This window comes from Otolemur garnettii, unplaced genomic scaffold (genome assembly GCF_000181295.1).
Source record: "Otolemur garnettii isolate 467f Iridium unplaced genomic scaffold, OtoGar3 scaffold00012, whole genome shotgun sequence".
Lineage (NCBI taxonomy): Eukaryota > Metazoa > Chordata > Mammalia > Primates > Galagidae > Otolemur > Otolemur garnettii.
Window position 1 is genome coordinate 12928502 of NW_003852407.1, and position 14729 is coordinate 12943230.

Below are 14729 nucleotides of genomic sequence, written 5' to 3' on the forward strand. Positions count from 1 at the left end.
AAAAAAAAAAAAAAAAAAGAAACTGCGAAGTTGTCTTCCAAAGTGGTTCTCCCAGTTTGCATTCCCTCCAGCAATGATTGATAGTTTCTGTTATTCCACATCTTCACAAGTGCTGTTCTTAATTTTAAAAAGTTGTTTGTTTGGGGTTTTGGCCATACTGAAAGTTGACGAATGGTATTATGTAAAGATTCTCTAGGTTCCAAAGGTCTCTTGATGCTAGACGGAAAGGTTTAACTCAGGGTCTTGCAAAAGGTCTTGCCGTTTTGCAAAAACAAAGGTGGAGACATTCTACCTTCTCCACGTCCCCACTACTCAGTGCTAATGTCAGACAAGCAACTCTTGTCTACTTCTTCCCATTTTATGATAATATATATGGACCCAATTTTTACTTGGGGGGGCTCCTCTCAGAGTTCTTCGGTCCCTCAGCACATTCTGTCAAGCCTCTTCATTCCTCTCACCAAGCCCCCCTCATTTGGTGACCCCAAGCCCCTTCAGTAGTATCTCATTGTTTTAATATGTACTGCTCTAATGACAAATAATGTTCATTATCTTTTTATATGTTTACTCCTCATCTGTATGTCTTTTTTGGTGGGGTCTCTGTTCAGAATTTTTGTACATTATTAATTGGGTTTTTATTTTTTCTTGTTAACTTTACAGAGTTTTTACCTATTTTAGATATAAATCCTTCATTGGATATATGATTTTCAAATATTTTCTCCTAGTCTGTGGCATGTCTATGTATTCTATTATCAGTTTCTTTCACAGAGTAAAGGTTTTTATTTATAATAAAATCCAAATTTACATTTTTTAATTTGGTGTTGTATCTATCTAACAACATCATACAGATTTCCTATTAAGTTTTCTTCTATGTATGTCATAATTATTCATTAGGTCTATAATTTACATTATAGGTCTATAATTCATTTACTTTACAGACCTATTACATTAGATCTATAGTTCATTTTTGTGTAATTTTTGTGAAAGGTGCCAAAGTTTGCTTCCAAGTTAATTTATTTGTTGTTTCACATAAACATAATTATTAATTCTATTAGCAGTTATTGAAAGACTATTTTTTCTCCACTGAATTGCCATTACTTTTCTGTGAAAGATCAGGTGGCTCTATCTGTGTGGATCTATTTCAGGGCATTCTATTCTGTAACATTTTTAAATGCCGTCGTGTTTTGAATATGGTAGCTTCATAATAAACATGGAAATTGGGTAGTATGAATCCTCTATCTTTGTTTTTCCTCTTCACTATTGTGTTGGTGATCCTCATGTTTTCTTTTTGCTGCATGTAAATTTCAGAAGTAGTTTCTCAATATTTGCAAAATACCCTACTTAGATGTTAATTATGATTGTATTTAAATTATGGTTCAAGTGAGAAAAACTGATATCTTAGTGATATTGTCTTCCAATTCCTAAACATGGACTATCTCTCCATTTATTTATTTATACATTTATTTTCATATTTCTTTTAATTTCAGAGTATTACGAAGTCCACATTTTGTTTACATAAGTTGTCTTTCTACCAATTGAGTCAAAGGTATGTGTGACCTTCACCCAGGTATTTGTGCTATCCCAGTAGATCAGAATTTACACATTCCCATTTCCCCTTAGCTTGATTCACAGTGAGATTTACTTCCATATGTGTATTCAAGTATTGATCAATTAGTTCCAATGTGGTGTTGAGTTCAAGTGTTTCTTCATTCTAGTGAAGAATTGCTCATAGAAGAATGGTTTGTAGTTCCATCCAGATTGTCACAAAAACTAGCTCAGCATTTTTTTTTTAAGGTTGAGTAGTACTCCATGGTACACATATACCACATTTTATTAATCCATTCATCAATTGATGGGCAGTTGGGTTGTTTCCCTACATTTGTGATTGTGAATTGTGCTGCCACAAACACTCAATTTGCAACTATCCTTTTTATAAAATGACTTTTTCCGTTGGGACATGTACCCAGCAGTGGGATTAATGGATCAAATAGTACATTTACTTTTAGTTCCTTGAGTTCCATAGAGGTTGTACTAGTTTGCAATCCCACCAACAGCATGTGTGTATAAGAGTTCCTTTCTCTATGCATCCACGCCAGCATCTCTTGCTTTGGGACATTTTAAAATTGCATATAAAAACAACACACTATACCCCATGACTGTATTAATGTACACAGCTATGATTTAATAATTAAAAAAAATAAAATGAGCCATTCTTGTTGTAGTGGGTGCCTGTAGTCCCAGCTACTTGGGAGGCTGAGGCAAGAGAATCGCTTAAGCCCAAGAGCTGGAGATTGCTTTGAGCTGTGACATGTCTACCAAGTGTGACATGAGACTCTGTCTAAAAAAAATAAGTAAATTCATTGGAGTTAGGTGATATCTCAATATGGTTTGATTTGCATTTCCCTAATGATTAGAGATGTTGAGTATTTTTTCAAGAGTTTTTTGATCATTAGTTTTCCTTCCTTTGAAAAGTGTCTTTTCATAGTTTTTGCCCTTTTTAAAAATGGGGTTGTTTGGTTGTTTCTTACTGATTTATAGATTCAGTGCAATTCCCATTAAAAAACTAACACCACCTTTTTGCAAAATCTAGAAAAAATAGTTCTGCATTTCATATGGAACCAGAAAGGACCCTGAATAGCTCGTGTAACTGTACATAATAAGAACAATGTGGGAAACATCAGACTTTAAGCTATACTGTAAGACGGTAATAACCCAAACAGCATGGTACTGGTACAAAAACAGAGATATAGACTGATGGATCAGAACAGAAAACCGAGATATAAAATCATCCTTATATCTCCATCTTATTTTTGACAAAGCAGATAAAAACATATTCTGGAGTAAAGAATCTGAAAACTGGATAACCACATGTAAAAGACTTAACAGGACCCACACCTCTCACCACTCACAAAAAATTAACTTAGCATGGATAAAAGGCTTAAATCTAAGTATGGCAACTATAAGAATTCTAGAATAAAATGTTGGAAAAACTTTTGTAGACATCAATCTTGGCAAAACATTTATGAAGAAGACCCCAAAAGCAATCACAGCAACAACAAAAGTAATCAAATGATCTCTGATCAAATTGAAAAGCTTCTTCACAGTCAAGGACACAATCAGAAGAACAAAAAGACAACACACAGAAAGGGAGAAAATATTCATGTGTTATACATCTGAAAAAGGATTGACAACTAGAATCTACAAAGATCTCCACTTTATTTATATCTCTGATTTGTTTCATTGGAGGTTTTAGTTTTTATGTACAAGATTTTATATATACTTCCTTAGATATATATGTACATTTTCAATTTATTTGGTATTATTGTAAATGGGATTATGTTTCATATTCCAAATTTTTTTTTGCAAATATTTAGAAAAGCAATTAAATTCCGTATATTCACCTTGTAATCTATGACCTTGCTATAAATTCTTAAAAGTTCTAGGAGAGTTTATTTTCTTTTTTTAATTTCAGAATACTACAAGGGTATAAACATTTTGGTTACATAAATTGCTTTCATACAATTTGAGTGAAAATTAGAAGTGTCCAATCATCCAGATAGAGTGCATCTTATCTGTTAGTTATGAATTTTCTTATCCCCTTCTGCATCCTTTCACCTGTTTGGTTTCTGAGGAGTTTTGAGTATATTTCCATATGTGCACATAAGTGTGGATTGATTTGTTCTCATTTAGTAGTAAATATATGTGGTGTTTGCTTTTCAATTCTTGTGATACTTCACTTACAAGAATAGTCTCCAGTTTTGTCTAGGTTAATACAAGAGCTATCAGTTTGCCATTGTTTTTTTTTTTTTTATGCCTAAGTAGTATTCCATGGTACTACTTTACTAATCCACTCATGTATATGCACTTGGGTTGTTTCCACGTCTTTGCAATGGGGGTTGCATTAAACCTATAAACCACTTTGAGTAGTATAGACGTTTTGAAAAGATTGATTCTGCTGATCCATGAACATGATCTTTTTTTTCCATTTTTTTATTTCCTCTGCAATTTCCTTCCTCAGTGTTTTGTAGTTCTCCCCATAGAGGTCTTTTATCTTCTTGGTTAAACATCTTCTTAGTATCTTGTTTTCTTTCTTGCTATCATGAAAGGTATTGAATCTCTGATTTGGTTCTCAGCTTGACTGCTAGCATGTAGGAAAGCTAGTGATTTGTGCATATTGATTTTGTAACGTGAGACTTTGCTAAATTTATTAATCAATCCCAGAATGCTCTTAGCAGACTATTTGGGGTTTTCTAAACATAAGATCAGATGATCACCAACAAGTAATTATTTAAGTAGTTCTTTAGTGTTAAGTATTGCCAGTCTGATAACTATATTTTGTCATGATTGCCTCTCAATGATGAATCTCCAGGAAGTTTGTTGCACTTCTAGTACACTGAATGTCCAGATTTCTAGCAAGACCAGGGAAATTTTCCTGAAGTATTCCCTCAAATAGGTTTTCCAGTCCTTGTGCATTTTCTTCTTCACCCTCAGCATTGCCTGTGACTCTGATGTTAAGGCCTCTTTACAAGATCTCATATTTCTTGTAGGCTTTTTTCATTTTTCTCTTATTTCTCTATTCTTTCTCTTAGATTAATTTGTTTAATTCAAAATTGCTGTCTTCTAGCTCTGAGCTTCTTTCTTCTGCCTAGTCTAGGTTATTCTTAAGGCTTTCAGCAATGTTTTGCATTTCCTTGAATTTCTAGAAGTTTTATTTGATTTTTTTAAAAATAATTTGATTTCTCTATTCATTTTCTGCATTGTCATTGTGGTTTCTTTGTGTTATTGAGCTTCCTTATAATCCATATTCAAAATTCCGTATTTGCCATTTCAGTATTCTCATTTTGGTTGGTTTGCAATGGTACAGAGCTACTGTTTTCTGTTAGGAATGTCCTTTCACCCTGAGTTTTCATGCATCCAGTGAGGTTTTTTTCTGATTTCTTCTCATCTGGAGCAGGTTTTACATCTTATTTTTGGATTTTTTTTAACTAGATAATAACACATCATGTTTAATGTCTGAAACAGCAGGTGGTGCTTATGGGTGAAATTAGCTACATCTTCAAGTTCCAGTTTTTGTTTATTTGTGTTTTTGTCATTTTCCTATATAGATGATAATGTCATTTGTAAGTAAAATAATTTTACTTATTTTCATTCTTAATCTATATACCTGTAATTTCTTTTTCTTACTTTTATACTACCTAGGACTTCCAATATGTTGTTGAATAGGGGAGACATCTTTTCTTTCTTCCCAGTCTTAATTGGAAGGTTTCCAGTTTCTCACCATTTAGAGGGGTCCTCAAACTTTTTAAACAAGGGGCCAGCTCACTGTCCCTCAGACCGTTGGAGGGCCAAACTGCAGGCCCCAGGACAAGTCAGCTGCTAAGCAGGACAGGCAGCGGCAGTAAAAACACCTGGCTGTCCAGATAAATGTCCTAGGCGGTCCTAGGTGGCCCACGGGCCATAGTTTGAGGATGCCTGATTTAGTACATTAGCTATAGGGGTTTTTTTTTGTATATATATTTATCAAGCTAAAGTTCTTCACTATTCCTAGTTCATTAAGATTTTTTTAAATCAGAAATTATCATATTTTTCCAAATGCTTTTTCTTACCTGTCAACATAATCATTTAATTTTTCTTTTTCACTAGATGATGTGGTAAATTACATTGATTTGTGGAGGTTGTAAGGAGATGGCACACAGAATAAATCTCACTTAATCGTGGTGTACTTCTTTTTATACATTGTTGGATGAAATCTGCTAATATTTTGTTGTAGATTTTTGTATCTATAATTATGAGCAGTGATGATTTGTAATTTTCCATTCTTATAATGACTTCATCTCGTTTTAGTAGGGGAGTAATGCAGGTATGATAAAATGATTTCAGAGTTATTTCTTCTGATTTTAATTTCTAGAAGCAATTGTAGAGAATTGGTGTAATTTTTAAAATTATGTGTTTGATAGAATTCATCAGTAAAACCATTTGTATCTGGTGCTTTTATTTTTGAAAAATTATTATTATTTATTCAATTTCTACCACAGATATAGGCCTCATATACCTATTTTTTCCTGTACAAGTTTAAGTAGTTTGCATCTTTCAAGGAACAAGTGAATGTCACCTGAATTATCAAATTGGTGGATGTTAATATATTGAATATTCTTCTATACTTTAACGATACATGTATCTTTTTTTCATACATGTATCTTTTAACAGAGTAGTCTCAATTCCTCTCATATCTCTTATGACACTCTTATCCTTCATTTCATGCACCTGTATGCTATAATCACACATTTTATTGTTACCATAATTTTGAACAAATATGTATCTGCCAGGGCAATGAAGAATTAGAAAGATGTCATGTAATTCTTCCTTGATGCTTGTCTTTTTGAATAGAAATCTTAGATTCTGACCAGCATTGTAGGTTTTTTTTTCTTTTTCAAGAACTTCTTTTATTATTTCTTTCAGAGAAGTATCACTAGTTATAAATGACTTCAGATATGGTTTTTGTGAAAAGTATTCATTTCTATTTTAATTTTGAAAAAAATAAATTCACTGGATATAGAATGTTAGATGGTAAGTTTTTGCTTTACACGCTTCTTTCTTATGTCTTCTTGTTCTCATGATCATTGGCAAGCAATCTACTGTAATTCTTACCCTTTTTTCCTGAGTAGATAAGACTTCCTCCCAGTCTGACTTTCTTCCAAATTTTTTTTTCCTGCAGTTTGAATATGATAGACTGATGCTTATGTATACATATGTTGATATTTATCTTGCAGGAAATGCTGAAAACATTCCAAAATTAATGACACACACCAATTAGAGAGACACAGTAGGTTCAGTGAAGAGGTGTCTCAGAGTTCTGGGAATTTTTCAGCATTGTTACTACAAATATTTCTATTGCTTTGTTCTTTCCTGCTTTTCCTTCTGATAATCCAATCATGCATGTGCTGTATGTTTTGAAATTATCCCAAAGTTCTTAGACTTAATATTCCATATTTTTATTCTTTTTTTTCTTTCTTTCCATTTCAGTTTGGAGAGTTTCTAGTGACAGTCCTTAACTTTGCTGATTCTTTCCTCAATCAAGTCCAGTTTACTCACACATCCATCATTCAAGTCTTCTTTCTCTGGTAGTATTTCTGATCCCTAGTTATTTCTTTTAGTTTTCTCTTAGAGTTTCGATTCCTTGGTGTTCATTGTATCTGTTTTTCGATGTTTACTAGATTGTCTATTAGACTCTTTATTATATAATAATAATAATTTTTTTAAATTCCCTGTCTGATAATTCCAAACTTGTATCATATCTGAGTCCACTTCTGGTGCTTGCCTCATCTCTTCAGAATATTGTTTTGTCTTGATTTTTCTTGCTTTTCATTGTTATTTTTTGTTGAGTGCTACATACAGTGTGTTGGATAATAGAAACTTTTAGTCTGAGGTTTTACGCTATGTCTATGAATTGGGCTGTGTTTAAATTTCGCTGTTGTTGCAGGTGATAGAAACTTGTTTCCTATGATGACCCAATACCCTATTTGTTTGTTTATGTATTTGTTTCCTTTTTTTTTCTAAGAACACTTCCTTAGATAATTTGTCCGCAGATTTATGTTGATAAGATTTGGGGAAATGAAAGTGTTCTCTTATTACTAGACCTCAAACTTTTATTGATTTATTTTAATTTATTTTATTATGAGACAGTCTCACTCTGTCACACAGGATAGAGTGCTATGGTGTCATAGCTCACAGCAACCACAAAATCTTGGACTCAGGAGATCCTCTTGCCTCAGCCTTCCTAGTAGCTTCCTATAGGTGCCTGCCAAGATGCCCAGCTACTTTTTCTACTTTTAGTAGAGACAGGATCTCACTTTTTCTCAGGCTGGTGTGGAACTTCTGAGCTCAAGCAATCCACTGCCTCAGCCTCCCAGAGTGCTATAGGATTACAGGTGTGAGCCTCTGCATGTGACCGAGGTCTTTGTCTTTTAATAGACCTGCAAACCTAGGATATGACATTCCTTAGTGTTTCTGACCTTTGTTTTTCCCCAGTTGGTGAAATAGAAAAGTAAGAGTTTGAGGAATTTTCCTCCCAGGTAAAATAAAGATCCCATATTCTTTCCCGTCCTGAATAGTAGGCCTTTAGGATGGAGAATATTCTGTGCATATTTACCCAAGATGATTTTTCTTATTTCTTTGATAAAGCATTAAAGGGATCTTTCTTGTTTCTTCATCATAAAAACTGGATGGGTTCTTATGGAGATAAAAATCCATGGCGGTATGAATGCTACTCAAAGACACATTCTCACAAGTGTCTCACTCCTCGCTCAGTCTACATTCAGCCCCTAGAAATTTCACAGAATTAAGATGTAAGTGTACCTACACTTGAATGTATATCCAAACAGTTCATGGTCAGTCTCACCAGATCATGGTGTTATGGCTCTAGAGGCTTTTACACGAAGTGAGTAGATTTTGCCTAGAATTCTGGATTTTTATGTCTCTCCATATTTCATGGTGCTGATTTGCATGAAACCTCAGTTTGTTGATGGCTCCAAGAAAAATTGTTGATTTTCAACTTCCTCACCTCTTTATTATTGTATGGATAGGAGTGAAAATGTCCAAGCTCTTTGTATGTCAGAGATAAAACCAATCTTTCCATATTTATGTTTTAATTAAGATATTTCATTTTTTAGTTTTCAATGAATTTGTGCTATTTATTAATCTTGAGAAAACTCCCTTTCTATAACTAAACAGCAATGCCAAAGGCATTTTCCTTTGCTTTTATCTCTCATTGTTGCTAGAAAACAAAATATTTAAAACTTACTTTTAGTGACTAGGAATGCGTCATAGATGACAATAGACAAAAGTGCTCCAAGAAACTTGAATATAAATAAAGTCTAGGTAATGATAAAGCCTTTTCTCACTACTTCTTGAGTTCTTATACTCTTAGAAATAGGCAATGATAACCAGCAGGGAAATGAACATCTTGTGATCATAAGAATGCAAGCCCTCGCTAAGGATGGTGAAGCAGAGAAATGTAAGAAACAAACTTTCTCTGAGAGGTGTCTGAATACTTGCACCATTGGGCATGCCTACATCCTGTCTACTTTCAGCTCTCCATTCAATTTTCTGTTACTCATGAAAAGGTTGACCCATTTTTTATTGATACACATTTTCTAAGTTTTTTTTTTCTGATTGTACAGTTTTTTTGTGTGTGTGTCTTGCTGTTGATAGTTTTACTTTGCTTATTTTTTTGTTAAACTACATTTTTATTAATAGCATATGCAGAATTCTTGGGGCTTAAAGGATTTAGACATTATTTCTTGATATTCTGAGATGAATAAAATGGGAGAAATTACCTTATTAAAGAGAGCTAACTTTGCTGAAGTCTATCCCTAAAATCCAGTAATGTTCTCAATAGTCATGACAATCAAAATTACCAACACAACTTCTACAATGTCCTCAGGGGATGGCACTGTAGCTGTTGCAAATCATTGGTTTAGATCTACTTTGATGTCTTTTAATAATATTTCATAAATTTCTACACAAACTTCTTGCATATCTTGTGTTTGTTTCAAAAATAGATCATGCACTGCTGCTGCTTTTTTGTAACTTGTTCAGAATGCCATATCCTGACATCTCCATTTTCTTCTCATAAGTTTTTAGTTCCTTTTAGTTTTTTCAGCAGATGATCACATTAACTATCACTTTATTTCCTTCTCCCCCTCCTGCTCCTTCATCTCTTCTATGCCCCATCCTTCTCCTTCTTCCTCTTTGCTCTTACTCTTTCTCTGTCTCTGTCTCTATCTCTTTCTTGAACTGGCTAAAATTACCAATAAATATTGAATAGAAATAATTCTAGATGTATCCATTTCCTGAATTAAAGAGAATTTTTCTAATGATTCGCTGGATTGATAGAAACTTTCTAATATGCCTGGAGTGCACAAAAATGTATACATATTTTAAGAGATGTTATCTATGTGTTACCTTTTGCTTGTTGTAATGAGAACTGTCTGAATACTGATGGCAACCACTTTGAGCAGCTCTTGTAATTGCAGAAATCAAATGTGACTTGCTTATCTTTTCTGAAGTACATACTTTACAAATTCTTTTATGAGAATCTATGACCAAGAAAAAATTTCAACTATAGTCCCAGATACTTGGGAGACTGCATGGAAAGATCACTAGAGCCCAGGAGTCTGAAGCTGCAGTGAGCTATGTTAGTGCCACTGCACCCCAGCATATGAGACATGTTGGCTTATTAGGAATCACATCTGGAGATTTGAGTAGGGGGTTTTCAGATGGTAAAAGGCAAACTGACCAGTCCTATTTTTAGAGGTTATGTTGATGAAAAATGCCAACGATACCAGACTAAAAGGAAGAGAATGAGACAAGAAGTAAAAAGCTTACCAAAAAAAAAAAAAAAGTTACTAGTACCTCAGCTGCTGTGGGAGAGAACAGAAATCTATGAAAGCATGCAGTGAATGCAGCAAACACACCTGTCCCAATCACACATCAAAAGAAGAAAATAAAAGAACACGCAGATAATGTGATCAAAGTGTTAGCTACTTGTATAATAATATGAAAAATATAAAAGTTTTTTTGCAAAAAAAAAAGGATAGAACAGGAAAGGAAAGAAAGAAAAGGAAAGGAAAGATAGAAAAGGAAAAGAAAAGAAAAGAAAAGAATAAAATAGAATAGAAAAGAAAAGAAAAGAAAAGAGAAGTTGGTTCTCTGCCCAGGAACAAATTGTAGTATAATAGGAAAGACAAGTATGTAATACAATTATTATAATATATTCTATAAAAAATCCTAAACTCGACTAGCTGACCCCTTTATAATTTATCGGTTGTTCATTACAATAGTGTGTAGTAGAAAGAATATATTAATATTTCTACTATTAGGAAAAATAAAAGGTTCAAGCAATATGTCTCATCTATGTATTCACTCATATGATCTATCCTTCGAGATCATTTTCATGGCATCATCACCTTCCCATGGAAACCAGAGTGCTGTGTACAAAAGTCTGGATAGAAAATTGAGGGAGTTACCTATGTTAAATGTGGTACAATAAAGTCATATTCACCAAAATATAGTTTGGCTCTAGCACATGTGAATAACAACAGAATAACTTCATTCAAAGTCACTCCTAGTAGTAACTTGATTGATTATGGTCCAATGACTAATGTACTTTCTAGGCTCTACAAGATTAATAAGCAATTTCTCTATGTATATAAATTGGAAAAGGTGTGACATAATTAGGTAAACAATCCTACCTCCCTCTGCATTGTAATGAAACAAATAAACAAACAAACAGAATTAAAGGGCGCTTATCTGGTAGTGTTTTTTATACCTGGACAATCTTTGCTCACATTCTAGGTAATACCATCACTATTATAGAAAGAGGGCTGCAGGTGTCTCAAACACCAGTTTTTCTCACTCTATCCTATCAAAAGAGCCTATGTATGAACAAAACTATAAAACTTCTCAGAGGGTACACCTTGGGGAATTTTTAACATCTTAGATGAAACTAGAAGCATAAGAAACATTGAGAATATATTTAAGACAGAAAAGAAATGAATTTTTGAAAAAACTTTGAAAGAACTGTGGAGAGTAATCAGGAAACCTCATTTAATTCTGGATCTGTCTTTAAGTGGTCTGAAGGCATTGAACAGTCATTAAGCTTTCCTGGATCTCAGTTTCATCATCTATAAAATAATAAGATTGATTGTGTTTGGTAATTATCAAATTATTAAAGGGGATTATCAAAGTGAATATCATTTCAGAGAAGCTAAATGAGGAGAAAGAGGTCAGAGTTTGGTCCTGGACTTGCTTTCTAGAGCCGGAAGGCTGATGTGGCCAGGGTGGTGGAACCAGGGGGGATACAAGCAGCATTTTTGTATATGGCACATGCTGGCTTAAGTCTAAGCAAAAGGTTTGAGTGGGATATTTCTGAGTTCCAATGTTTCCTAAAAGAGCAAGAGGGACATACAAGTGTGTCAGAAAGTATCAATTTGGAAATCATATATTCTCAGAATTATAGCACTGGCATTTAGGGACTGATATTAAGATTATTTTGTCTATGAGTTAACTGAAGTTCAAAGACATAAAATAACTTACCCAATTTTAATAGGCTGACTAAAAAATGGTAGATTAAATTGGCCATAGTGTGAAGTTCCATCAGTTCACTTTTTACAAGATATTCTAAATTAAAAAGGGATGCTAATTCCTAGGAGTAAGGGAAACCTCAGGAATTAATATATGATTTAAAATTCATACAAATTCAGATAATCTTGATAACTCAACAATAAATTATGGTGCTTCCACAAGTCTATGGAATCTGCATTTTGTGTTGCTGATGCAATGAGATCTAAAAAAAATCAAAGCACTAATATTTCATATCTGCTCCTTTGTATCTTGCAACATCCTTTCTGGTCAAGTGCCCTATCTCAGGAGCAGGTATTGATTTTTTTTTTCCAGCTTCACCCTTACCCACCTCATTCCAATAGCTTCTAGCTAGTAATTATAAAATGCTAAAAGCACAGTAAGTCACAGAGTTTCCCATACTTATTTAGTATGTTAAAAAGCTAGCTATGGCTTAATAGTAAAATAACATTATTGATAATAGTGAGTTTGGAGGGAGAAGCAGTATCATGTCACTCCCTCCCACAGAGGAAAAGGTGGATTTTCAGACACAGGCTGGCAGTTACTCACCACTCAATGCATAAAATCCCATTTATTCTGCCCTCAGTTTTATGTTACTGAGATTCTCAAAGCTGAAGTTTATGCTGGCAAATGTAGAACTTCAATCTAAGAAGAACCTGGTTTCCATATCAAATGAATCTGTTTTGTAGTCCTGTGTCTATCACCAAGTACTGCCTTTATTAGTGACCTAACTTAAGCAGTGGAGGGAGAGCAGAAGGAACCCCTTTTTTCTATTTGTGAAAGGGGAAACTAACATTTTCTAATCACTTTGAAACACTTTTATTAGGAGCAAATGTCAATACTTGGAAAAAATGTTTGGTTTTGTGTTTCTTTGTCTTTGCTAAGACATAATTTACAAAGTTTATTTTTAATGAATGGAGGCATATTTTACAAATAATTTTCAAAAACCATAAATATTTTCCTGTTTCTCTGGGTAATAAAAATGACCTAATGTCTTTATACTTTTGCAGAGTGTAATTTGATGGTTAAGAGAGTTGGAGTTGTAAATGACCTGAGTAGGTATTTCCAAAGTAAAAACTATGCTGACCCCGCCCATTGGGACTTACCATGAGCAGGTTTCTATTCTGCTAAGAATATAGGGAAGAAAATCCCAAGGATTGTTTTACCTATTAATAGCACTCATTTGAAATCCAAGGGAACCTGGATTCTTGACATTTTAGTGAGGAAATCACATTATTGCCAAATAATAGCAGGCTCAGAGAAAATGCATGTGCGATTTCACAACAGCAAGATGAGAGAAGCTTTGCCTATGGCATGAAAAGATCTGAACAAAAAAGTGTCAAAAAACATTTAATCACCCAGATATTTATGCTAAATGTCAATGTATGTATGCAAATCAGAACTTCATTGAAACACTTTTTCTATCCATTACTATTTTCAGGATCCTCTGCTATGATGGAGATGTTTCACATATAACTGTGCTTCCTAACAGGGCAACCAGTTGCTGAATGTGGTTCTGTAGGATTTGAAATGTCTCTAGTATAGTTGAGAAACGGAACATTCAGTCTTATTATTTGATTTACTATTTTATTTTATTTCATATTATTGTGGCAAGAGCGTGTAACATGAGCTCTATGTTCTTAACAAATGTATAAGCGTCCTCTACAGCATTACCTATAGACTCAGTGCTGTACATCAGATCGGTAGAACCTATTCATTGTGTATAACTGAAGTTTTATGCCCACTGAATAGCAACTCCTCATTTCTGCTTCCTCCCACACCCTGGAGGCCACCATCCTAACTCTGCTTCTATGAGTTTGACCACTTGAGATAGCTGTGTCCGTGGAATCATATAGTATTTGTGTTTTTGTTGACTGGCTTATTTCACTAACTATAAGGTCCTCAAGGGTCATCCATATTATCACATATTACAAAATTTCCTTTTTTTAAAGATGAATAATATTTCAGGGTGGCACCTATGTCTCAGTGGGTAGGGAGCTGACCCCATATACCAAGGGTGGTGCGTTCAAATCCGGCCCTGGTCAAACTGCAACAAAAAATAGCCAGGCATTGTGGCAGGCACCTGTAGTCTCAGCTACTCAGGAGGCTGAGGCAAGAGAATTGGCTAAGTCCAGGACTTGGAGTTTGCTGTGAGCAGTGATGCCACAGCACTCTACCAAGGGTGATAAAGTGAGACTCTGTCTCTTAAAAAAAAAGGATGAATAATATTTCATAGTATGTGTACGGCACATTTTCTTTATACATTCATCTATCAGTAGACATTTAGGTTCTTTTTCCATCCTGGCTCTTATAAGTAGTGCTACAATAAGCATGCTTATTCTGATAGATACCTATTTAAGATCTTAATTTTAAATTATTTGATTAAATGCCTCAGAATGGTATTATCCTTTATCTTCATTTTTTTGAGGAACCTGTGTATGACTTTCCATAGAAGTTACACCATTTTGCATTCACATCAACAGTGTTCAAGGGGACCAATTTCCTCACCAATGCTGTTGCCATGTTTTTTTGTTTGCTTGTTTTCTTGTATGAACGTCCTCTACAGCATTACCTGTAGACACAGTGCTGCA

The 14729-nt window shown here is 34.1% G+C and overlaps 1 long non-coding RNA gene across 4 annotated transcripts in view; it reads left to right on the forward strand.

Moving 5' to 3' along the window:
* The window catches only part of LOC111723513, a 159599-nt gene that overhangs the window by 48125 nt on the left and 96745 nt on the right, over window positions 1–14729 (forward strand). The window contains exon 1 of one of the 4 annotated variants that reach the window (XR_002772035.1): window positions 1483–1543. The exons of the other annotated variants lie outside the window; for them this stretch is intronic. This is a non-coding gene — a long non-coding RNA (uncharacterized LOC111723513). Of the gene's footprint in view, window positions 1–1482; window positions 1544–14729 lie in introns of those variants that run through there. 4 annotated transcript variants of the gene reach the window in all.